Source organism: Vanacampus margaritifer, chromosome 5 (assembly GCF_051991255.1).
Source record: "Vanacampus margaritifer isolate UIUO_Vmar chromosome 5, RoL_Vmar_1.0, whole genome shotgun sequence".
Classification (NCBI taxonomy): domain Eukaryota; kingdom Metazoa; phylum Chordata; class Actinopteri; order Syngnathiformes; family Syngnathidae; genus Vanacampus; species Vanacampus margaritifer.
In genome coordinates, this window is record NC_135436.1 from 25,275,808 (window position 1) to 25,302,841 (window position 27,034).

The 27,034-nt window shown below is 38.0% G+C and overlaps 1 long non-coding RNA gene across 5 annotated transcripts in view; it reads right to left on the reverse strand.

Moving 5' to 3' along the window:
* LOC144052677 (uncharacterized) overlaps nucleotides 1-20,685 on the reverse strand; it is a 55,051-nt gene extending 34,366 nt beyond the window's left edge. For 4 of the 5 annotated variants that reach the window (XR_013294267.1, XR_013294268.1, XR_013294265.1 and 1 more), the window contains exons 1-4: nucleotides 19,698-20,685; nucleotides 17,239-17,368; nucleotides 4,821-4,925; nucleotides 720-810 (exon numbers count right to left, since the gene is read on the reverse strand). This is a non-coding gene — a long non-coding RNA (uncharacterized LOC144052677). Of the gene's footprint in view, nucleotides 1-719; nucleotides 811-4,820; nucleotides 5,019-17,238; nucleotides 17,369-19,697 lie in introns of all 5 variants that reach the window. The other variant, XR_013294269.1, reaches the window with a different exon arrangement.
* Between the last annotated feature and the right edge of the window lie 6,349 nt (nucleotides 20,686-27,034).

Below are 27,034 nucleotides of genomic sequence, written 5' to 3' on the forward strand. Positions count from 1 at the left end.
TTGTGAAATACTGTCAATTTTGGGCACCATATTATTAAGTTTTTCTCCCACCATGTTTTATTGATTGTGCTATTTTGAAAAGCCTTAAACTTTTATTTAAAAAAAATAAAATGAATATGTTTTTCCTGTTCACTCATGTTATTTAAAGTATGGCACATGTCTTACAAATTCTGACAGGGTATGTATGTAAACTCACAAGCACAACTGTATAATAAAATAATATATATTAATGATTTCATTATTAAAATTGTTATCTTATTTAATGTTAACCTTGCTTAGAAAAAATATTTTCTTTCTGTGAGGAAAAAGGACACTTAATAATTATCACATTTTGTCTGACGTGGATTTCCGGGAATATTCAGATCCTTAAAACCAATTAAGTAAAAGTGGATGAAATCAATTTCTTTTCATCCTATATTTTCTAATTCGATTGCCATTTTGGTCAACCCAGACATCGTTAACTGATATGCAAACATGGCATTCGTACTCTAGTAACTTCACGTGCCAGTTGAGACAAAGCAGGCCAAGCAGGGCTCGTTTTAAGACGTCATCGGGCACCAGAACAGCGGGCCATTAGTCAGCGACTTTAATACGCCGACGGGCATTAACGGCAGCGGGGAGAATTAAAACGAGTTTATACGGTAGCCCGTGCAGACACACAAATCACCTGCGGTGTCAACACAACGTTGAGAGTGTTTCCGTAGATTATACACACTCACTTGTAGGTGTGTATACAGTGGACGGGGTCTGCCACTTTGGCGAGTGGTGAGGTCATTTATCTTGCAGCAGACAAATCTCCAATGGTTTTGCCTATAACAAAAAAAAGAAAAGTTTATTAACCAATTATTGTTCATTTGGCATTGTTTAATCATTTAAAAACAATTAATTAACTATTTCACTGGCATTGACGGCTATAGACGTCAAAAATTCATTTGAACTATTTCTATTAGTTTAACATTTTTTTCCACTTTTGTTAACAAGAGTATGAAAACCTAGGGGGAAAAATATTGTACATTTAGACCAGATATAAAATTTGTGAGTTAACTATTGAAGTCATGCAATTAATTATAATTGAACATTTTAATCGCCTGACGACCTAATTTTTAATAATCTTTTCTTTTTTTTCTTTTTTTAAAATCTTTTTTCAAAAAAAAAAAAAAAAAAAAAGATTAATTGTAATTAATTGCATAACTTCAATAGTTAACTTGTGATTAATCACAAATTTTATATCTGGTCTAAATGATAACAATAATTTTTTCCTAGGTTTTCATATTCTTGTTGACAAAAGTGGAACAAAAATGTTAAACTAATAGAAATAGTCTAACATCTATGGCCGTCAATGGCAGTGAAAATTATTTAGTATTAAAAACATTTTTTTTTTCTAATTATCCAGCATACTTACCACTATACAATTTTGAGTCTGACAAACGACACTTACACACAAAGTAAGCTCCATCAGGTTGGATGGGGACACGGCCATTATCAAATCTCTCCAGTGATGTTCAATCAGATTCGAGTTTGGACTCTCGCTGAGCCACTCGAGGACATTCTCAAAGCTGTCCTCAAGCCACTCTTTTGATATCACAGTGTGCTAAGGGTCGTTGTCCTTACAGGATGTAGTAGGTAGAAGTTTGAAAGGAAAATAAAAAAGAATATATTCCATTTTAAAACAGCACTATAAAGTGAAGCGCCATGAATATTTTCCAGATGTATTCTACATCATTTATATTTGAACTACAGTCATTGTTGTAAAAAAAAAAAAAACAGACATGTAATGAGCTAACAATGCTAACGGACTCGCTAACAATGTGACTTCACCCAGATTGAAAAAAAGGTCAAGAAATCAGAATTGATAAGACAGATTTTTTTGGTTAGACATTTATCACCCTGAGGTGACACCCTAATCACTTTGGCAATTGGGGATTTTCCTTCCCCGCGCCATGAGGTTCACATTTGTGGCTTTCGGTAGAAAAAATGGTTGGATCGATCAGTGACGTTTGGTAAACATTCAACGAGGACATTTTATGACTTTGGTGACAGCTGAACTTTCTACTTTGGTTCTTCGTCAAAGTTGAAATATAAACTTTAACAGTAGTACAATGTACACTACTTTGGGCTCTGACCAAATAAAATAAGCTAGTTAATACATACAATGAATAGCGGAAATGTGATAATAATAATTTCTGTTGCTAGTCAGCAAAACCTGGAAAAGTGACTAATGTGCTAATTAACAAGCTACTTTGCAAGGTCAAAGCAAAGCCAAACTTTTTATGAGTAATCAAAATGTAGCAAGCTATTTTGCATGCTAGCTATCTTATTTGGAACTGCTAAACAAACCATAGCAAGATAGTTCGTTACTATGCTAACGAATACTTGTCAACAAACTGTAGCAAGCTAACCTGTTTGCCTTTCTCTAATGCCCAAGACATTGTACATGGCACTTACCATACAAGCTAGAGAGGCTAATGAGCTAGTGGGCTAATTCGTATACTATTACCAACTATGAAATGATCTTAAACCTGCCTACATTTATGACCAAATTATTTGTTGTTTGCACACAAAGTTCACACAAGAATTTTAGCTTGGTAATTAGCAACTTGTCTTAAGCATGGGAGCAAAATGAACCGCTGCGCTAGTTATAAATGTTTCGCTATTGTCAGCAATGGTTAGCAGGTTAGTGTCTATGCTAAGTAGCGAGCTAATCTGCTTCAGCGTCAGTAGTTTGCTTTTAGCACTTAGTTGTAATCACATTTTTGATTAGTTGATTCAGCCGGCTAATTTAATCCTTTTTCACGTACTTGTGAGCAAAATATTTCTAGCTAGTATGCTAACTACCAACCAGTCGCAAGCTTGTAAATGTGCTAAGTAGCGAGCTCATCTCCTTCAGTTTCAGAATAGTTTGCTTTCAACACAATTTCAACGAGCCAATTGTTAGGCTAATTCATAAAACCCGTATCCCACTGAGGGGAGAACATTTGCGGCGCTAATGAATGTTGATTTCACATCACATCAGCGAACTAGTAAGACGGTTTGAAGAATGCTTAGGAAACTCTGCGACCTTGAATAAACCCCGACGTGAAATCAACATTCGCTAGCGTCACAAACGTTCATCCCTCAGTGGAATACGGGCTTAAGACGACCTCTAAACATCTACGTTGTGTTGCTGTGTTATAAAAAGGTTTTGAAAATAATTGTAAGAAAACGTTATGATAAATAGACTCAAACAAAATTGCACGAGAGTTGGAGAAAAGGTACACGAGACCCCTCGGAACATTCGTAATGCGCAAACAGCACAGTGACGCACACTTGAATGCGCTACGACGATTGTGTGTTGACAATAATGAAAAGAGTTGTCTGGTGTTGCACTTAGAAGTGGCCTTGTCTGCGTAAGAGCCTCGCTCGTCGTGTGTAGTGAGTGTGTTAATGACGAGAGGCAGTTGCCATAGCAACAGCTGCCTTGGCACTGCTGCGGCCTCCCTCTACCTACTGATAGCCATTGCAGTTACGCCGCTACTGTGGTGAGTCATGATAAGCAAAAGTGATTACCCATAATGGCCCAAGAGTGAGATGCACAAATTTAATAAACGATAGTTGCTTATTTTTAGAGTAAGGCATCATAAAGATTTGACTCACATTTTCGGACCCACTATGGCCACATAATTTTATTGCCGGGTAATGCACAAATGGATGGGTTGTAAAAAAAGAAAAGATATTTTCAAATAAAGATTAACAAAAATGTTTTTTACAATTATGCTAAATTTATAAATAAAAAAAATAATACTAAACCAAATTTCTAGGAATGACCCAAAGGCAGCATAAATTGTCCAAATTGGCTTGCAAAAGACGAATAAATACTCAGTTTATCATAAAACGGAATGATTTTGAAAAATAATCGAATTGTTTTCAGCCTTAATATTGTGATTTTGATTTGTGATCATTTTTTAAGGCCCTTTTCCCTTGTGTGTGTGTGTGTGTGTGTGTGTATATGTGTGTGTTTTGTTGCAAACAAGTAATAAATTAATGTATGTTACAACAAACAATATCAGATTTATTTGACAGTACATACATGTTTTGGTCTTATAGGTTAGGTCTATGGTAAAATAAAGGCAAAAGAACTATAAAGTAATATCAAAGACATTTTAAAAACCTACTTTTATTAGATTTGTCAATTTACTAAATAAATAAATAATAATAAATAAATACGTAAAATAAATAAAAGACTACCAACTGACTTCAATGAAACTTAAATAAAAAATAAACGTAATAAATAATAATAATAATAATAATAATAATAAATAAACTTAAATTAACATTTTCCCCCAACAATTTAAATTCATTTAATTGAATAAATAATAATAATAACATAAAATAAAAAAAGCTAACCAACTGACTTAAATAAAAATTGAACTTAATAAATAATAATAATAATAAACTTAAATGAAAATGTTCCTACTACTACATTGCAATGTCAATTTAAATTCATTGACTTGCTCATCTCTAGTTTATGATAATAGATGATGATTGATTACCGCATTGCCTGCTGTTCCTTTTGTGTCACACACGTGATCTGAGACTCTGCCTATCGTCCGTGAGTTTAAAAGGCCCCTGAGACATATTTGTAATTGTTATCCGCAAGTGCACGAAATTGATTTGACAATGGAAAACCTCCGCCGTCTCCACCTTGTAGCTAAACCTTGCTCGTACACGCAGCAAATTGCTGGGCCGGCCTTAACGCCACATGGAAGCAATATCCAAACATGCGCAAAGGCGCAGCTTGAATCCATCTTGTGGAGAATCTTCCAGATGATTCCACAGCTTACCTTCGCCTTCCCGTGCGCAGCTGCGCGCCAGCGTACAGGTGTTATCCAGCCATGCGCTCGCTCCCCGGGCCTCCCGGGCGTCCGACGTGCCGAGGAAGATAAGGTCTGTTTGAAAGGCAACGAGAGACGGCGGTGGTCAGCCGAGCCTCGGTCAAGGCCGACAACATCTGCTCGTGTTGTTTGATCTGGAACCACAACCTGACAGCACATCATAACCACGTCCAATCAGCCTCTCTGGAACAATCGCGAGCATGTAAAAGTCAGCATAGGAAAAATATAACAACACAGAAACGCGTCTTGGCTGATGTGTTTGTCGAATGAGTGACTTCAAGCAGTTACGTACGTTTTGTTGGCGCACAAAATTCAATGGAAGTCATGACCGAGCATGCAAGAGCAATAAAATTAAATGATAATAAGGCACACAAAAAAAGTAGGACTCCTCATGCTGGGCACCTTTATATTATTTTATAAGTCAAAGATAATATCGTTATTTCTCCCAAGCCAAGAGTATCAATTTTTATAATTTTTTTTTTAAAGTTACATGGACATCTGTGGGTTCCTCTGTTTATGGCACAAAAATGAAAAATAAATGATGTCATTTCATGTCTTTCTAATTGGAAGGAAATTATTCTTACAGTATTTACTGGAAAATAATAATAATAATAATAAATAGAGCACCTTTATATTACTTTATAAGTCAAAGATAATATCGTTATTTCTCCCAAGCCAAGAGTATCAATTTTTATGATTTTTTTTTTAAAGTTACATGGACATCTGTGGTTTCCTCTGTTTATGGCACAAAATTGAAAAATAAATGATGTCATTTCATGTCTTTCTAATTGGAAGGAAATTATTCTTACAGTATTTACTGGAAAATAATAATAATAATAATAAATAGGTAGAAAAATGTTAACTACAAGTAATAAAAAAAAAAAGTGAGTTAGTACCGATACCAAGTATTGTATTAAGCCGATACTAGGCCTTATTTCAAGGTATCAGTATTCGCGATGGCGACAGATACCAATATCGGCAAGTCTCTTGTGGCTGATATACAGGTGCTCGTCCAAAAATTAGAAAATCCTCAAAAATTTGAATAATTTCTGTAATTCCATTCAAAAAATCTAACTTTCATAGATTATAGATTTAGGGCCCACAATTTAAGTGATTTCAGGTATTTGCAAAACAAAAACAAACAAACAATCAAAAAAGATATTAAAAAAAAAAAAGTTAAAAAAGTAATTCAGTTTAATGCTTACTGCAGTTTTTCTATCTCATATTTCTACATACAGAATAGCTGGTGGAAAATATACATAGTAAGAATGTAAATAAAATAAAATTCAACCAAAGAATCATACACATAAAAGGTGTCGGATGGTTTTAACATCTCAAAGGCAGATTTGTTTGCCATCTAAAAATAAAGGAAAAGAAAGTTCATTAAAATTTAGGAAACAATGTTACCAAGCAGCAACAATAAATACATAAATAAATAACTTCTTGACAACTTATTAAATTATATAAAAAAAAAACTAACACACGCACACAGATGTTGTTTGGCGTTAGCGCGTTCAATGTAACGCTGATCTTTGTGAACTCTCGATTTAGCATCTTCACTTCCTCCAAAATGAAGCGCTGTCAGCGATAAGTTACACTTGTGGCCCGCTGCTCCGTGGAATGTCATGAGGCATAAATCATCCACTGGCTGCTCATTTGCTTTTGCTTTTAATTAACCCTCTAAATTTGAGTGTGTGTGCGTGGGGGGGCCCACAGAGTGCACCCACAGGGCAAAGTTGCTTGCGCACTGCAACAGCACCGCAAAAGCACTAAAAAGTCACTTCTAGAACAAAAGGTCAACTGTGTAACCTTTTCATTTACATTTAGCGCAGCCGGCATTTTGCGCCGTCACCGCATCCTTTTTTTTATTTTTTTTCATAAACATAGCATCGTTTGTTAGCAGGGTTACGCAGAAGCGGTGTAGATAAAGTTGTGCTCTTCAACATTTTTTGTGGTCATTTTAATATCCTAATCTAACTTGGAGGGGGGGGGGGGTATATACCTCTAACTGTATTAACTCCCCCAAAATACAAATAATGCAGAATGAGCAGAATGACACAAGACAAATTTCCTTCTTAATTGACGTTTGAGTAAGATGAAGTGAAACTAGTCAAAAGACGCCACACCACAACAGGCAGCAGCCAAAAGGTCGTGACCCCGGGTCAAACCAGTGTGAAACGACAAAAAAAGTCAAGAAAAAGTGTCACTTGTAGTGAAGCGCCCGATATGCCGGGCCCGTGTGGCTTCCCCTTCGCTCGCCACTTCCCCGTCTGCGAGGGAAGTGGGCCGGTGCCAAGGTCAAGTGTTTTATGGCCAAACTCGCCACATTCCCACAAGCTCGGCGACGGTCGACGTGACTCTCGACATGGCGGCCGACCACAGAGAGCGCGCGTCGTGCGTCACGGCAAATACTCTACATTTGCGCTTAAGTCTAGTTAGTTTCAGATACACTGGACAGTTTTTTGGTGGTTAATGGTTTAATAGTAAATGATAAAATAATAAGAATACTAATATTAATATAAATTATATATATATATATATATATATATATATATATATATATATTAATAAAAATATATGTATGGTAAATTGAGCTAATTTTCTTTCATTGTATTAAATCTTTGCTTACTAAATATAATGCATTAAATGATAAATAAATAATAAAAGCGTATCGCAGGAACGCCCAAATTTGGCAGTGTTGCATACTAATACGTACTCGAGCACACAACAGTAAACTCGCATTCCCTTTTGAGGATGACTCATGGGTGGCATCTGATTCAGTTCTTCTTTTTGATATATAATTGTACACTATTATCTTCTTTTCATGGTGGCATAACATCTAAATGTTATATGAAACTTCTGCTTTTAAGAGTCCACTGTGCATGTTCTATATTAAATACAAAGTATGGAAAATGACAATTTCCACTTCCAGAGCATTTTTAAGGACACGTGTAAATTGATACATAATACGATTGTGCACCCATTATTGACGAATCAAATTGAGTAGCGAATTGTAGAGATAGACCGATATGTTTTTTTTTTCAGGGCCGATACTGATGCCGAATATTAGTAGTCAAGGAAGCCGATTCATTTTCAGTAAAAAAAGGGGGAAAAAATATTGGCATAAAAAAATTTAAAATATCTTTAAAATCTTTACTTTGTTGTAACGTCTTAAAGCATGTTTATTGAACACATTTTCCGACTTTTCAAAATGTAGATGTTTTTTTTTTGTCTTAGACAATAGACATCCTTTTAAATTAAAATGTTCAGGGAGCTCCCAAGGTTATCAGTATGTCTTAAAAAGTTAAATGGAAACGTAAACAAGTAAATACCATAGCTCTCGATAGTTTTCTACAGTAAATATTTTTGGGCCAAATACCTGAAATCACATTTCTTTGTTTTGATGTCAAAGAAAAAAATGGTTCAGAAGGTTCCCCAGGACAATTTAAATAAATGGTTCCCTGAGATTAAATTGGTTTTAGATTTGACCTTTTATCGGCTGCCTGATTAAAAAAAAAAAAAAAAGGCCGATACGATATTCGTCAAAATGGCCAAGGTCTATCCTTAGCCAATTAACCGTTGCAAACAAAATGAGGCACCGGCTCAATGCTGCTTTGGACAATTAGTTGTAAATATCAGGTGCAATTCCACTATCAACCACTAGATGACAGCTATGGTATTTAGTTTGAGATGGTGTTTATTTGAAAGAAGCAGAATGAAACAGGAAGAACTGTTTTTCAGCACAACCAAGTTTTTGTTGAATATCATTGAATGCTATCAAAAAATCTGCGTCACAAACTGCACAAACGAGGCCCTGAGATCCGAACCTGGAACCTTTGACTGTGGGGCTAACCACTAGGCAAGCATGCTGCAAACGGACTATTTTCTATCTACATGAGCTTCACTGTATAACTCCTGCAGAGCGCTCCACAAACACGGCATCCACGCTGCGTTTAGAATGCTATATTTTGCCACAAAAGTGCAATATTTGACCACAGGCGCACTGTATTTTGCCATATTTTCTAAGCAATTATGGTTTTGCGGTTAGGTCGGGCCAAATTATTTTCATAACAAAGCCCTTTTCCCCGCTATAAAAATACGGCCGTTTTCGACAAAACCAATCACCTTTCGTTGGAAATCCCACTAAACTGTCCTAATGACAGGCTGCGTGCAAGGGGAGTGCCACCGGCTTGGAGCAGGATGACCCCGGTCCAAAAAGCACAACCCGCAAATACCCCGAACCCCCCCGTGCGTGTCTCCTTGTGGAGCGGGCCGCCCCCAAATTGAAAAGGACGCCACTGGGTGGCTTTTGAGTGTGTTGGCACATTGTGGGAGAGGCTGACCAAAGCTGGATTACACAGGCAGCGTGTGCGGCGCCCCGGTTGACGTGCGCCACTAAATCACTCCCGGACGCGCCCCGCGTCGTGACCCGCGCTCGCTCACTGCAGGAATGTTAAGTGCCGACGTTCGCACCATACAGTCACCTGCGATGTGAAGCACGATCAAATATGCATCAGTCATGCTGGCCCTTCCTTTTCATTTTTTTCCCATTATGCATGAATACGTCACACTGCACTTGTGGAACATCGGCCCGAGTGAATGAGAAATACTTGCCAGCGGCTGTGAAAGAAAAGTGGAATTACAATTCGGCCACGAAGAGGTTGTTGAAACACCCACACTTTTCCCATCAGTGGGGCTCAAGACGCACAATTTTCACACTTGAAGAGCTTAACACCCACACTTTTCCCAGAATAAGGGCTTAGCACCCACACAAAGAGGTTCAACGCACACATTTTTCTTGGGGTGCAATACCCACACTTTTCCCACAAAAAGTGCCCAACAACCACAAAAAAACGGTTGAATACCTACGCTTTACCCGGTAAAAAGTTTCAAAACACATGTTTTCTTACTAAAAGGGCTCAAAACCCACACTTTTCCCACTAAAAGGGTGCAACACCCACAATTTTCACAGTAAAAGGACTTAACACCCACATATTTGTGGCAAACGGGTCCATTACCCACACTTCTCCCACAAAAAGTGTCCAGTACCTGAACTTTACCCACTAAAAGGGTGCAACACTCACAAATTTTCTCAAAAGTTCTCAGCATCCGCACTTTACCCAGCAAAAGGGTCCAATACCCACACTTTAACCAGTATAAAGTTTCAATACACACACTTTTTCCCACAAAAAAGGGCTTAACACCCACACTTTACTCAAGAAATGGTACAATACCACACTTTACCTGCAAAAAGCCCTCAATGCCCACATGTTACCCAGCAAAAGGGTTTAATATCCACGCTTTACCCAGTAAAAAGTTTCAGTACACACACATTTCTTACTAAACACACTTTACCCACTAAAAGGGTGCAACACCCACACATTTTCTTAGTAAAAGGGTTGAACATCCACATTTGTCTTGGCAAAAGGGTTTAACACCCACACTTTCCCAACAAAAAGTGCCCAAAACCCAAACTTTACCCACTAAAAGGGTGCAACACCCACACATTTTCTTAGTAAAGGGGTTTAACACCCACATTTTTCATGGTAAAAGGGTTCAACACCCACACTTTCCCAACAAAAAGTGCCAAAACCCAAACTTTACCCACTAAAAAGGTGCAACACCCACACATTTTCTTAGTAAAGGGGTTTAACACCGACATTTTTCATGGTAAAAGGGTTCAACACCCACACTTTCCCAACAAAAAGTGCCAAAACCCAAACTTTACCCACTAAAAGGGTGCAACACCCACACATTTTCTTAGTAAAGGGGTTTAACACCCACATTTTTCATGGTAAAGGGGTTCAACACCCACACTTTCCAACAAAAAGTGCCAAAACCCAAACTTTACCCACTAAAAACACCCACACATTTTCTTAGTAAAAGGGTTGAATATCCACTTTTGTTTTGGCAAAAGGGTTAAATACCCACACTTTCCCAACAAAAAGTGCCCAAAACCCAAACTTTACCCACTAAAAGGGTGCAACACCCACACATTTTCTTAGTAAAGGGGTTTAACACCCACATTTTTCATGGTAAAAGGGTTCAACACCCACACTTTCCCAACAAAAAGTGCCAAAACCCAAACTTTACCCACTAAAAGGGTGCAACACCCACACATTTTCTTAGTAAAGGGGTTTAACACCCACATTTTTCATGGTAAAGGGGTTCAACACCCACACTTTCCAACAAAAAGTGCCAAAACCCAAACTTTACCCACTAAAAACACCCACACATTTTCTTAGTAAAAGGGTTGAATATCCACTTTTGTTTTGGCAAAAGGGTTAAATACCCACACTTTCCCAACAAAAAGTGCCCAAAACCCAAACTTTACCCACTAAAAGGGTGCAACACCCACACATTTTCTTAGTAAAAGGGTTTAACACCCACATTTTTCATGGCAAAGGAGTTCAGTGCCCACACTTTTTCCCCAAAAATAACTTAACACCCACACTTTTCCACAATAAGGGCTGAACACCCATGTCCGACCACCCACACTTTTATTTATTTTTCTAAAACAAGAGCTCAACACCCACAGTTTTCCTGGCAAAAATGATTCTTCAAAAAGCGCTCAACATCCACACTTTTTCCAGAAAAATGGTTCAACACCCACATTTTTTTGGGCAAAAGGGGTCAACACCCTCATTTTTCTTGTAAAAGGGCTCAACACGCTTTTCCCAGCAAAAGCGTGGTTCAGTCTGGTCCACACTCCAAACAGGCATCCTGGGGAATTCAGTATTCCGGACCTTTCAAGAAGCCAACTCATACATTTACACACACACTCGCACCTTTGTCTTGTGATGCTGAACAAGTTGCACTTCCTGCGGATTATTCGTGTGACGGCAGCACGTCCAAGCACGACGTGCTCAGGCCCAAGTTGGCCAAAGCGACACTGACATCTGCTGGTGGACAAGTCACACTACAAGTGTGCAGAAGTCAGAAGAGGTTTTGTGCACAAAACCTTTTCAAGCAATCAAGTGGACAGAAGTATTGGGACAGTAGATTATTACACTTTACAGCTGAACATCATTGAGATTGCGATTATTTTTAAACACAAGCAATAAATGAATTTGTATTGCAATAAAACAATCTTTCATTTTTATTTATTTATTTATATATATATATATATATATATATACACTTAAACTAAAATTAAATAATTTAGTCAAGAATTAATTATTTTTATATATTTTTTTTAAATCCACTTGAATTTCCAAAGCACTTTGACTTGCAGTCTTCACAAACATGTGCGACCCCTGAACTATTTTAAGGCAAAACGTGCCAAGTAAATGACTCAAATGTGTTTATTTTGTAAATAAAATCATTCATGCACATTTTAACTTGTCATTTTCTATACCGGTATTTCTTTTCATTATGAATGCAGTAGTTTGATTTCTTTTTTTAAATAAATAAATAAATGTAACGTTTTTGTTTCACTACGGATTCTACAAGAAATCAATTTACGAAAGTATTAATATATAAAAAGAATTGCAATACTGTGTGTTTGTCTCAATATTTTTATCAAAATATGTGCTTGTTCGATATTTTTAAGCCCAGTGGTGGGGTACCTCTTTTCCTATTGATGCCGTTTCTGTTTTGAATTCTCACAGATTTGTGAAAAATATACAGTATATGCATTTTTATGTTTCAGAAAAAAATACAACAGTAAATGAACCACCTCAATTATCCATGTAGTGTACATTCAATTGAATGTTCTGTTATGCTTCAGATCTCAGTGCTTGACTGTCGATAAGACATTTGAAGCCCAATTCGAATCCCTTTTGGCCAAATTCCATCCCGGTGTGAAAAAAAAATACAAGATAAGATGTAGTTGGCACCGAGCAGATCCTCAGCGACGCCTTTGAGCACACGCACACGCACGCGCACACTCTGTCAAGGTTATCCAGGGGAGATGATACAAAGATGTGTGCGTGCGGGGGAGGGGAGGGGGTGGGGGGTGTGGGGGGGTGACTCATCTGGATGAGTCATGTGCATTGTGTGTGGACAGCTCAGGGATAGATGGATGGATGGAGGGGCGAGGGGGGTGGGTGGCTACACCTTCCAACAATCCCTCCACCTGTCCGCCTGCATACAGTAAGCAGATGTGCTACATTTGTGGCTACGCTACATCTGATACATTTTTAATGGCAGTACACTCCAATTGGGCTTTATTCCCGCAGCTTTCTCTTGGAACTGGTTTGGGGAGGGTGGGTGGGGGGGGGGGGGTCTCATCCATATTCAAGGCATGCTTTCACAGTAGAAGAGAAATTAGACACAGAAAACATCTAAAGTCAAAGTGGAATTATTATTATTAAGATGGAACTCAAACGTTGCTTGAAAAGCAAAACATCCACAATAAAAGGATTTGCATCGGGGTCAACATTTTCATCCAATAAGGTCTGAGAATAACCCATATTGATGGGTTAAAGCTACCAATGGGTTAGCAGGTTATCAGGATAGCTGTGGTTAAAACGAATACTTTACATATTTGATTATTATTATTATTCTTTTGCTTTACTTTGAATTTGAATATTGCTTTTTATTGTCTTTTTTTATTTAAAAAAGGAATGAAATAAATTTGATTGATTACCAAAATTATCTAAAAGGAATAAGTAACTTTCCCCTAAGAAAAAGAAAAATATTTATTTCACCCAAATTCCCGGCTTAAATTTAAACATTTTCTTTGGGGGGGGGGGGGGGGGGTGTTATTTATTTAACCCAATTTGTACTTATACACACTCTAGGATTGAAAGTAACCCAAATTGGTTAAAAAAGCTAACTCAGCACTGCTGGATCCAAAAAGGAACAAGCCAATCCTGGATCATTTACACCCAGTGCATTGGGTTGAAGATTTGACCCAGCACGTTGGGTCAAGATTTTGATCCAATATGTCGTAAATATCACCCATACTAATGGGTTAAAGCTACCAGGAAATTGGTTAAAAGCCATTTTATTACCAATATTATCTGAGTGGAAGAAGCACACAAAAAACATAAATAACCCAATATGGGGTCAAAAACAGACCGACCCAACTTTGTGTTATTTATTTAACCCAACTTTACTCAACTCTCTGGGTTAAATAAATAACTTCAGGTTATTTTGTACAAAACAACCCATTTTTTTTGTTTTTGTTTTGTGTGTTTTTGACCCAGCTTTTTTGGGTTCTTTATTTAACCTAAAAAAAAATAAAAAAAACTAGGTCAAAAGAAGATGAGTGCAAGGGAGTCATCACTGGCATGATTTGTCTATAATAGTCTTTACACTGAACTTTTTTTTTCACTGTAGATGAGTGGACGTTGATTGCGCAATCCGTGCGGGTTTACAGATCTGCATGTCGCTTTGAAGACGAGGCATCGCGTCGTGATGCGCCGAGAAGAAAACACATCATCGGCATTCACCGGCTCACTCGCACCTCGCCAAACACACACTTCCTCTTCCCTGACAAGTCACTTATTTCAACACCTGCTGCATTGCCACACAGCCTCTGCTCTCACTTTGCATACGTCTAACGCACGCACGCACGCACGCCAACGCTACGAGTTAAGTCGCCATTTGGTTTGGCTGCTGACGAGAGTGACGACATTGTCCAAATTGTTGTGGTTTATTTTCCTCCTCATGAGTCAGACAGGAGTGCACTTCAATATTCTACCTCCGTCCAACTTGTGACGAACACGCCGTCTCCATGCCAGTGCCGCTTCACAGGGGGGGGTTAACATGAAAAGAACACTCTCATACAAAGCGGATGAAACGGTTGCTGGTTGGCTCCAAAATGGCCGACAGTGATCTTGTTGAACACTTATATACTGGTTGTTGCACGTCAGTTTTAAATCTGAATCAGTGTTTTGTTTTAAGCGTCTATTTTTCTTTCTTTTTTTTTTTTTTTTTTAATATTCAAACATCTACATTCATGTCAAGGCACCCTCTGACCTCTTAGACTGCTCATGTTAATTATGTCAGATCGTTTCACTTGCTTGACACTTTCAAGTAATTTGCGCACTTATTAGGGTTTCGTCTCATTCCCTGTTCGGGGGCCTCACAAATGAACCCTTCTGAAATGTGCTGCTTGTGGGCACAAATAAACCTGCAAGCCAGAAGTCCATTTTGAGCGTTTTGCTCAATAGTTGTATTTTACAGAAGAAGAATTCTATTCAAAAATCAAAGGAAGCTATTAAAACACAGTCACAGTGATTCTAAATATGCTTTCGATCTGGTCATTTTACATTAATTCCAACATTTTACTCAAGTAAATGGCTGATTCAAGCTTTGTAGAAAAGTAGAAGAATGCGATTAATTACGGAAAATGATGCGATTAATTACGGAAAATGATGCGATTAATTAGTTGAAAATTTTAATTACTTGACTGCTCTATATATACAATATGTATTATTGGTGTTAAAATGAGTGTGTTAATTTTGAGTTCATTTAAAGTTCTTTTAACGCCACACTTTTTTTTTTTTTTACGCACAATTAACTCTTTGACTGCCAAAAACGTTAAATAACGTTTCGTAAAATCCTATGGAGGAGTGCCAAAGACGTTAAAAGACGTTTGTTTCAAAACAGAGGTGAAATTAACCATTTTCTATTGTTGATTACTGAAAAACGGAATAAGGTAGAAACAAACTTTTTTTTCTGATGAAAAATGAGAGTCCAATCTTTCATTTGGTAGTATGTGTGTTTCCATAGTCCAAACACATAATTTTCTGTGGACCTTGAAAGATCAGTCAAAATGCTTAAATCGGCTGGCACCCACGGTATCCCTTTTCTGAAAACGTCTGGCAGTCAAAGAGTTAATGACCATCCCTTACTTACAAAGCCTGTACAGGGGCATTTCCAGTCACAACACAGCAGACACATCCACGTCAAAATTTAGCAGTAATGCATTTCATTATAATGCATATATTTGTGGAGACTAGTCAAGTTGTACTTTACAATTTGAAAAATGTGCAGAAATTCACAAGTTACTTCATGTTAAAGATTAGATAGCTCTTAGTATGAAAAGAAAAATGCACTGAGCTGTCGCCAACGTCTTACAAATGCAAATATGCCATCTAGTGGCAGAAAAATGACCTCAACACAAATCAATATCACTCTTTTTTTTTTTTACAGTACAGTTCTTTTTTATTTTAACTCAATCTTATGAATTATTACTGAAAATTACTGTATCAATGACTATAAGATGCAGCCATATTTCTATTAGTTGAACATTTCCCCCCGCTTTTATCATATATATATATATATATATATATATATATATATATATGGCCTATCTATATATCTATATATATCTTCTGTGTGTCGTTTGTACGACGGTGATGCGGAGCGACACGAGGCGTGAAGAAGGACGAGCGATGAAGCGGAATACTGAAGAGTGGAGCAAAGTGTGCCAATGCTGACTCCCTCTGAAAATGTGGGAGCCACGTGAGCGATAATGCAAATAAAACACAAATCCAGAAGAGGGAATATATCTGAAGCGCTACAAGTCAAGGATACATGCGTGTGTGTGTGTGTGTGTGTGTGATGTTGAGAAATAACGCCTGAGGGTGAAAAGTGACGTATGACATCATTTATTCATGAAACCCCGTAAGGAGAGGCACGGTGGAATGCAGCGCGTGCGTGCGTGTGTGTTTGCGAAAGCTGACCAGCGCTGTCTTTGATTCCTCACACGGGTTCGAATTACTCATTCTGGCCTCATTAGCTTGTGTAACCGCTCATCATTTTTTTTTGGGAAAGGGAGGCTTCGATTGAGGAGTCGTGCCAAACAATTTAAAGAGTAGTTGAAGCTTAGCGAAATGTTTGACAGCATTCTGGCTTTGCAATCCCTCAGGTGAGCGGCCAGAGGCGCTCATGAAATATTGATCAAATCCTATCAAAGTCATGCCACTCACATGGAATACGTTATGATTAAAAAGAGCAACGCGGAACTGTATCAGAAGTTGGGCGGACCGATTAATCGGACGCTTTTAAAATTGGCTGTTTTTGTAAAACATCAGCCTCATTTTTATTTCTTCAGAAAATTCAAAAAAACTGACACTTGGGTATGATCACAAGATCTGAGGATCGAACCCACAATCTCCCGTTTGGGAGACCACCACTCTACCACTGAGCCAAGCCATCCAATAGTCATCATTTAAGTAAGTTTTCCCACTGTATTTAAGCACAAACCATATTTCAAAAATATTAAACTTACTTGCAGGTCTTTTCAATTTTTATTATTATTTTTTTATCATTTTAGTGTCCCTAATGTTGTGTCCATCCGAAAGGACATCTGCCCATCCAGGCTTCTTGTCAATCAAATCATGTGATGACCTGTGACGCGTTTGACCGCCCTTGTTGAGTTCGACTCCTCCACACTGCGTGTCTGTCTTACCTTGCCGCTCGCCTTGCTGGTGCTGCAGGTGAATCATCAGTGACGCGGGCGCCTCATCAATCCTTTTAACATCCTGCTACTTGCTCGTATGTTCACCGACGCGGGAACGGCCGTCGGAAGAACACCGCCTCTGTGGAGGACACGTGATTGACATGTAAGAAATGATTTTTTTGTGTGACTGAATGTCAATTACATGGTCATTGATTAGCTACATTTGACATTGTGATTTATAGTTATTTAATTTTGAGGGCAAATCTGTACAGTATAGTTATTTAATAATTGGACCGATCACATTTTGAAAAGTCCTGTAATATTTGTTAGACAGTTTGACCGTAAAATGTGGTTAATTAAAATGTTATCATATTGCATATATTGTATTTTGTCGTTGTGTATTTAATGATCTTGTTAACTGGCTCCTTAATTTAAACAATTGTAAAATGAACTATTATACGCTATGAATATGAAATAATTGTAATTATGAATAATGCAACTTAAAAAATTGAGAATGATTTGGTGAAGCATGATTTTAAATTTGTGCAACAAAGGTTCATTTTTTTTAAAGTGTAAATGTGTGTACATGTGTGTGTATATATGAATTTATGCCTAGTGTATTTTTATACATAGGTCAAGCTTAATGCAGTTTGAACTTATTGCACTGAAATATAGGAACATAAAAAAAAAAGTTCTTAAATATTTAACACAAATATATTGTGCTAAAAAGTTTTTTTTTTTTAAATACTGAAGTGTACTTAGGCAGTGATTGTTTTGCATAGTGTAAGAATTTTTGCTTGATTTTAGACATACTGTATATTATTATCTACCAAAATGTTCAATTGGAGTTTTCTTTGTACTTTTCCGACACTCAAAACAAATCATCAATCAAAATTCAACATCATTATCTTATTTACTTTGTATTTAAAAAAAAAAAAAAAAAAAAAAGTATACTTGATGGATAGTGTTTATGTACTGAAAGATCTGATCTGTCTGGCGTGGAACGGATTGTGGGGATGCTGCGTGAAAGCTTAGCCAGAAAAGGAAATCAAAAGAGTGTGTGTGAGGCAATAATGATGATTGAGTGTTTCGGAGACAAATATGGAAGGTAAAGTAGAAAAATACAGTGGAAAGATTTGCTTTGTTTTGGAGAGTGTTCAGGTGAGCGTTTATTATTCATGTCCCCCAGCGGACAATCTTGTGACGACATGCCGAAACGTCACAAACCCCATAACCAATTTGAATCTATTTTTAAAAGGTTTAATTCTGGTCTCCCATTTTCGTTAGTGATGCGATTTGGATGTCAATGTTATTATTTCCTGCTTGGCTTCCACTGAAGTGGCGCATAAAAATGTGGGTGTCATCCCTGCTTATTATTAGCTGTTATTATTTCCTGTCCTGACACGCCAAAGCATCTGCCGATGCCATCATAAACATATGAAATCTGCTCACGCACATTTCAATGTATGACTCACGCCTCAATCACAAATGATTCGTCTTCTTCTTTTTTTTTTTTAAGGGATTTTTACTGACTCGTGTATCATAACTTAATAATTATATAAAGAATGTGAGATTTGAACCCGCCCCAAATGTGAAACTCACAACACAAATGAATGCAAAAGTGTCGTGTTTTGTTCCATGTTTTCGGAAAGTCATTGCGAGAAGTGCCCACAGCCATGTTAGAAAATGAAAATGTGTGCTAATTCAATAATAATATGTTTACTGACAGCTAGACACAATTACAAATGAAATACTTCATATTAAAATGCAAACTTGTATGTTTGTACATATATATATATATATATACATATATATATATATATATATATATATATATACATATATATATATATATATATATATATATACATATATATATATATATATATATATATATATATATATATATATATACCTGTTAAGACGATGTGTTCTTTAGCTTCTAACAAATTCCATTTTCTTCTAAATTAAAAAAGATAAACCAACCATTGATTTTTAATTTATTTATAGCATATCTTAACCAGAATATATATATATACTGTATATAAAATGTATAATAATAGTATACAAACTACATACTGTACCTCTTACAATGCAGACAATAAATATACAAATAACAGAAAGCAAATCCAGAAAGTAAAAACCCTGCCACAGTTTGGCTTTAGCCGCTCGTGCTAGCTAGCTAGCTCCCTAGCAGGTAAACAAGCACCCAGTGAGTTAGCTAAGGAGTTAGCTAGCTAGCTAGCACGAGGGGCTAGGTTTTTACTTTGTGGACCTGGTTTTGCCACCTCTGATATATAAATTTACAGATTACATGTACAGTAAGCATACATAAACACATTGTGTCTATACAAACATATTGTAAATGAGCAAATTACAAAATACATACAAAACATACTAACACTAAAAAATACATGGCTGTTCAGAAAATAAAATACATACAATACATAAACGTAACATCTACTTACTGTATGTTGTCTCTCACAAGCAGGTGCAGCAGTACTGTAAACCAGTGAGGCGATTGGATAAAAATAGTTTTGAGTTTTAACTTTGAGTGCGTGTGCATTGTGGCCTCTGGGGCTAAAATAACCCCGCCCCCCTTTGCCAGTTTCCTCGATGACGTAGGGAGCCGACGTAGGTCGTTCGCGGAGGTGATGCTTCTGAATGAATGAACGTCCCCCCCACAGCCGCCCCTCCCCGCCCCGCATCCCCTCCCCTCTCCCGTCGCTAGTACTACAGCATGTCTATAAGAGCTCAGCCACGAGACAGCCGGGCGCTCCATTTCAGCGGATGGCACACGCATGCAGCCAATGGAAGGAAGGTTGTCTGACATTTATGTTATTAATTTTGGAAGCAAGGACATTATATGGTTGCTCAGTTCCATCACACGTGGACACAAAAAGGTAAGACTTCTTGCTACTTCGGATTCAAAATAATTGTAATTTTAAATGGGGGGCAAAGTGGCTGTTGAAAAGCGTCCCAAAAGTTAAAATAAAAATATAAATGTGTATATATTGTTATTTTCTAAATACACTTTTCTCCCGTCTCTTCTATTTTATTTTTGGCATGCGCATCATGTAGAAGCTTTACGGTAGTGGAAGGAGGCTGGAAGTTACTGCAGTGTGAGTCACTTTGGCGCACATGGGTCGTCACAGCTGTGCGTGTGCGTGTGTGTGTGTGTTGCATGTTAATAAGGCAGCACGACTTAACTCATTGCTCCCTAAAACCTATAATAAAATCATATTTATATAAATATTATTCCTTGACTCTCCCTCTCTTCTGTATCCCCTCTCATCTCCCTTTTCTTTTTTCATCTTTGGAGAAGGAGGGAGGGGGGGGGGGGGGGTGACATCGTGACGCGTTAGCGATGAAGTCAAGTTTGCGTCACTCCTGCGCACACGCACGCGCCAGCCAATCAGGCGGCGGCAGCGGGCCTTAAAGAGACAGCGCACCAGCGGCCGCCGCTGCACGGCTGACGTCCGCGCTGCCCGGCACCCTGCGGCGCGAGCAGGAAGAGGAGGGAGGGAGGGGGATGGAGGATGGAGAGAGAGAGAGAGAGAGAGAGAGAGAGGGGAGGGGGGGGGGTTGTGATGCAAAATCCCCGAGGTAACTCCTGGGGAAGAGTGCGCTGAGCAGAATGACAATGAAGGCGGCGAAGGGGGAGACCCACGGAGCCCAATCCGGCCGTGGACTACGAGAAGGGGGAAAACACGAGGATGACCGAGCGGCGCTGTCCATGGTGCTGAACGAGCATCGTTTGACAAGATGACTGTCAGGCCGCCACCATTTTTCAAACGTAGTCGTCCATCTTCTCACTCATTTACAGTATCAACTGTCAAAATACATTCATCCATCTTCCATGTTTAAAAATAATAATCCTTTAATCCTTCACACTGTTCATTCTTTGCTGTAACTCAGCAAATACATGGACAACAAAGTGTACAATTTAAGCTCATAGTGATCAAAGTTAGTGTTCCTTGCAAACTTTTTAAACGATGACACCGGGATAAATAAGTGAGTTTTATTATTTGTTGAGCGTTTTGGGCAGAAAATTGAAAACCGGGTCGCGCAAAAGTAATCAGACTTTGGCAAGGTAGAGGCTCATAAAAACGGATGGAATTGAGAGTGGAGTGGTGGTATGCACGGTGAGCAGTGAGCATCGAATGGGTTCATTTTATATACAAACACAGACCAGTGAATTTGCCCTGACATCCTTCCATTTATGTCTAAACATCCCCACGTCAAAATATCAATTTGAGTCCTGAACAGTCCACTCTAAACTGAAAGCTTTTTCAGTACCATGGACAGTGACCATTGTTATTTCTATCAGTTTAGAACCACAAAGAGCAAGGCTTGCCAACTAAATGGCGGCCCCCAGCTGTTGCTCCCTACACACACAAGAAAAAGAAAAAAAGAGGAGGACAAAAACACATCAGACGAGAGCGCTGGCTGACGTCAGTCGGGCTTGCATAAGCCGCCAAAGCCACGCCGCTCCCGGACGTCCTTATTATGTGTGTGACTCATGGATTATTGGCATCCAAATCGATAGGACATGAAAAAAAAAAACTCAGCCGAATGCTGTGTTGTTGTTGTTGTTGTCGTCCGGCTGGCTGCCAGCTCGTTGCTTACCAGCCAAGTGAGCTGCTAGTCAAGTTCTCATCATTGTCTTCTCTCTCCCTCTCTTTCTCAGCCTGCAGTCAAAAGTGTGGTCAGTGCATCAACACCTTGGCTCTAGACTGCTTACTGCTAAAAGTCGTCTGCAGTACAGTAACAGTCTACAGTCATGGCTACTGACGCCTGGCGAGAGCTCAGCGGGGAGGAGGACGCCTGTCAAGTCTTTTCTTTTTTCTTTTTTTTTTTGTCGACACCACCGGCGCCACGTCAGCTGCCGGAGCGACCAATGGCAGCAACTCACATCTCTACTCTGTCTCCATGGCGACCGTGGCATTAGATTGTTACTGTAGCAACGGCACCGGTGGTAACAGTCTACAGCCATGGTCGCTAGGGGGCAAAAAAAAACAACGCCGGGGGGGTGGGGACGACAAGGTGGCACTGAAATGTGAGATACATCTGTACTTTCTATTCTGAAATCATTTTTGTAATAGTAAAAAGAAGTTTAATATAATTAAAAATATATATATATAAATAGGACACAACTGGTTTTTTTTTAGGCTGATGCTGATTCCAATTTTTGGCAGTAAAAAAATTCAAATAACCGATTAATTGGCTGATTATTTTCCAAATATAGACTGAATTAAATCAGTTTTTTTTTTTGGGCTTTTATAACACAACAATATGAATTAAAACCAGAGCATTTCATTGTTGTCAATATTTTGCATTTTTTTTAAACTTGTAAACAGAGGAATTTTCACCAAAAAATGAACTGATGAATACAGTACTGACGCAAAATGATTGAAATTGTAGCAAAACATGATTTATGCATGATGCCCCTTAACGCTAAATCCCATTTCTTTTACGTTCCACAGGGCTCCATTCTTTTCTTTTTTTTAATACTTAAAAACACTAATAGGTACAAACATAAGAGGGGAGAGAGAAGGGGAGGGGAAGAAAAGGGCAAGGTCACAGATACAGTATGTACAGAGAATTACAAAGCGTCATTATCAAAATTATCAAATAGTTTTCCATATTCAGATTTGACAAAAAATGAGATCCCTTGTGCTGCTGTTATTCAAAAAAAGTTATGCATCATTGTCAGGTAAAGATTCAGGAAGCAACCCAAGAAAGTTAAACTCCCAATACAGCGGACATTAATCTTAACGCCATTTCCCAACAAGTAACAATAACCGAGCATGTCCAAAATCAATGGGCCGGGTTCGATTGAGAATAACCGCAATCCCTCCAACATGGAACATCAATAGCGCACAATTGTGACGGTCGCTTAAGTGTAATAAAATAACCGAGCAAACTTTTCCCTCTCCAAATAAATGAGTTGCTTGTACAGATTTGGTCATCAGGTATCTCCCATCCTTTCATTTGGAACCGTACAAGACAATAATCCAAAGCGTACACAACCAAGGAATGGCTGAAGAACAACAACACGATTCATGTTCTGAATGCGCCCAGTTCAAATCCAAAATTGCATTTTGCAAGGAAGAGTGGCAAAAATCCCCCAAAGTAGATGTGAAAGACTTGATAAGTCACTCAAGAAAGTGTTTGGACGAAGTTCTCATTGCAAAAAAGGAGGTGCAATGTCTGATTAAGATTCACTTTTGCACCCATGAAATCTTTTAAGTTTTTCTTAAATCAACAACTTTTGCTCAATAATGAATGACAATAAAATAAATATTAAATATAAAATAAATATAAATTATATAAATAATATTAAATATTTTTCCAGCACGTCTCCAATCCCTTTTGAACATTTACACTCAGTCAAGTCCGCTTTTACTGTCGGGCAAGTTATGAAGCCGCTTAAACAGACGAGGCATTCTCCAAAATGAATTCCGTCCTATTGCCAGTACCTTGTGATAACAATGTGTCATTATTCACTTACCTCCTTAACCCTGCGCCCACATTGAAGGTAGCGCTATTTTTTTTTTTCCTCCCCTAAGGAACTCGCACCAATTGTTGCCTGGCCGATAAACCCGTAGCTCTCGTGAATCATACTTTACGTAAACTGACCTTAACTGGTTGTTGGCGCTGCTGAGTCATCTGAAGAAGGTTGCTACGTGACGCGTATCCATCCGTCCGTCCGTCATGTACAAGGGCTGTGGGTGGAGCCGAACCCTGTGACATGACCGTGGGGGCTCATGTCCGTGATCTGTGAAAGGAAGCACCTGCAGCATCCTCAACACTCCACAGACACTCCATTAAGTGCACATGAAAAAATTTGGCTTTCATTGTTTCTCTTTGGAAATTATCTTCTTGTTTGTTTGTTTGTTTGACTGCAAAGTCTAATTGGGAATCGCAAAAAAACAACTTTTCTTTCTTCAAGAATTGTTCACTATTAGCCAAAATGCTACTTATTGTCAAGCAACGTTTAAAGACAGAGGAAGCGTTTTTTCTCTCTGTGGGTCTCAGCAGCACAAAACTGCAATTGTGTGCTGGTTAGCTGAGAAAATTCTCTGCCTTGCAGGATTTTAGGGACGTTTTGACAAATATGGGTAATCTGCCTTTTTTAAGTCTGACGGCCAATATAAAGTCAATCTAAAACAATTTTAATCTCAGGGAGCTATTTATTTAAATTTTCAGATGACTTTAGAAGAGATGCTATGACCTTGGGAACCTTCGGTACCATTTGTTTTTGTCCAACATTAAAACATTTTTTTTTTTAAATATTTCAGGTATTTTAGGAAAAAAATATTTACTGTAGAAAACTAGAGAGCGCTATGGTATTTAAAATTTAAATTAAAAAAAATTAACGTTGCCATTTTAAGCATGTTTGACACTTTTTTTTTTTTTTCAACACTGAAGGTTTTTCTTTTAATTTTAAATATAAGGAATAGACAGCTTTGTTTACAAATTAAATTTAAAAAAAAATTACAGAGAGCTTCCCGGGTCATCACCATGTGTTGAACTAAATTAAAAACTAAGCAAGTAAATAACTCCCTGAAGTTTTCTAGTGCAAATAAAGTTTTTTAAAATTTCAACATAATTTCTTAATTTTAACCCCCCAAAATTATTTTTTTTAAAAATAAAGTTTTGGGCGTTCTCATTGTCAGCATCATATTTTATAAAGTAAAGTGGAAATCTAAATGAATCCATAAGTGAAAAAGTTCCCTCTATCTCACTGAGTGACAAATGCATGCGAACAAAGCAAATTTGGAGTTTTCGTCAGGGTTCGTAAAAAGGTTTCAAATAATCTTCGCAGACTGAAAAATTGTCTGAACATGTTCAAAAACTCTTTGTAACAAGTCAAAACTGTCTGTGACTTATTACAACAAATCATGCTGAAAACCCCCCAAATTTGCTACGTTCCCAAGCATTCAGCGCTCAGTGAGATACCAGCTTTATCGGCTTTCAGACTCGTAGAAAGGCTGATGCCGGTATTTTTTCAAAATGCCAAATATCAGCACCGGCCGATAATCCCTACTAAAAAGTCACCAAGAGTTTGGAAAATGTCACTTAAAAACAGGATGTTGGATACTTGTCACTAATGGTTAAAGTCCTTCAAATTTCAATTCAATTTCAAATAGGCCTCCGCATTCGTTAGCAAACACTGTCATAAGAAACGGAAATATAGAAGAAGAAAAAAAACCCTCCGGATCTGACGTCCTTCAAGCCAGTCACACAGCGAGCCAAGACATCTTGGAGCGTGAGATGTTGCTCCGGCTTTACTTGCAGTGGGCAGCAGCATCCATTAGTCACCAATGAGTCACATTTCCTCCTCGCTATCTTACTGTTGTTTGCCCCCCCTCCCCCCTCCCCTCCCTTCAGCCTTTTTAAAAAATGACTCAGCCGACTAATGGGAGTTCTTCTAAATCAGCATTATTTGTCATAACAACAACGCCACTTGTTCCTGGAGGATCACAAGGGATACAGAAAGCAACAACAATCACCCCTCAAAGGGCATCGCAATCATGTGACCGTTCAAGCAATGGAATACACAAGCTTTTTTTTTTCACTTCCTTTTTTTTCCCTTAGAATGGTGAAAGTGGGTCATGGAGAGGGAAATTAGGGACAGCGGGCTGTGGAAGGAGTGGGACGGCACTGTGCAGCTTATTTAAGTGTGTGTGTGTCGGGGGGGGGGGGGGGGGGGGGGTTGTGGTCCAAAGCATCAGGGACAAAGTGAGCTCCTACACAGGATTGGTCATTAGAGTCTTTTTCAAGCTTCATGCATCGGCACCCAATATTCGCACCTTGAAATAACGCCTTCAAATCGATGAACACCCGGTTTGTAATAAAGGAGAAGCGCGTAAGCCCACTCGGGGCCGACGATTTCAGGGGTCTAGAATATTGGCGAGCCAGCCAGGATAATACATTAGCATCTGCGTTAACACAGATGCTAATGCTAACGTCAACATCGAGTGTTTTTGGAAGTACACTCAAAATGTCCGAAATGATTTATTTCAATATATGGCAACAATTAGCATAGAATTAGGCATACTTTTGTTGAATTGGTTGTACATGTCAACAAATACAAGTTTGCAGCTTTCAATTGTGTCGGATGAAGAACGCTTGAAGGCTGTTATTGAGCGGCTCACTTGTTAGCATTTAGCGCCGTTGGTTCAGTACTTTTTGGCTCTTGACCAGAACTTTTTCACCCGTTGAGATGACCATTTATCACATAGAATACTTTGGATAAATGGGTTGTACTTTTCAACAAATACAAATTCACTGCGGTCATATTTTTTAAGGCATGATGTAATTCACCTGTTAACTGTTTTTTTTTTTTTAAACTTCACTCAACTTCGATATATATTCATTACTAATTAGAATAATTCAGTTTAATGGGTTATATTAACAAAGATATGTACTGCTTTAAACTGCATATCATATGATAATTTCAAGACATGATGTAATTTAGCTGCTAACTTATTAGCATTTAGCATAACAGCCGCATTAGATTTGGCTTTTGACCAAAACCTTTTCACTCTGTCTAGATGCCTTTTTATTATTAACCAGAATGATTCAGTTTAATGTGTTGTAGTTAAAAAAAAAAGAAGAAAAAAAAAGTTTATATTTTTATTTATTTAATTATGTTAACGTAGCTATTGAGTTATCAGTATTTAAAATAATGGAGATTATTTATTTAGTGCTTTCAATTCGTTTGATTCAATTTTTATTGTTAATTACAATAGTTCTGTTGAAAAGGTTTATGTGCATTTAGCATAACCAGTATACT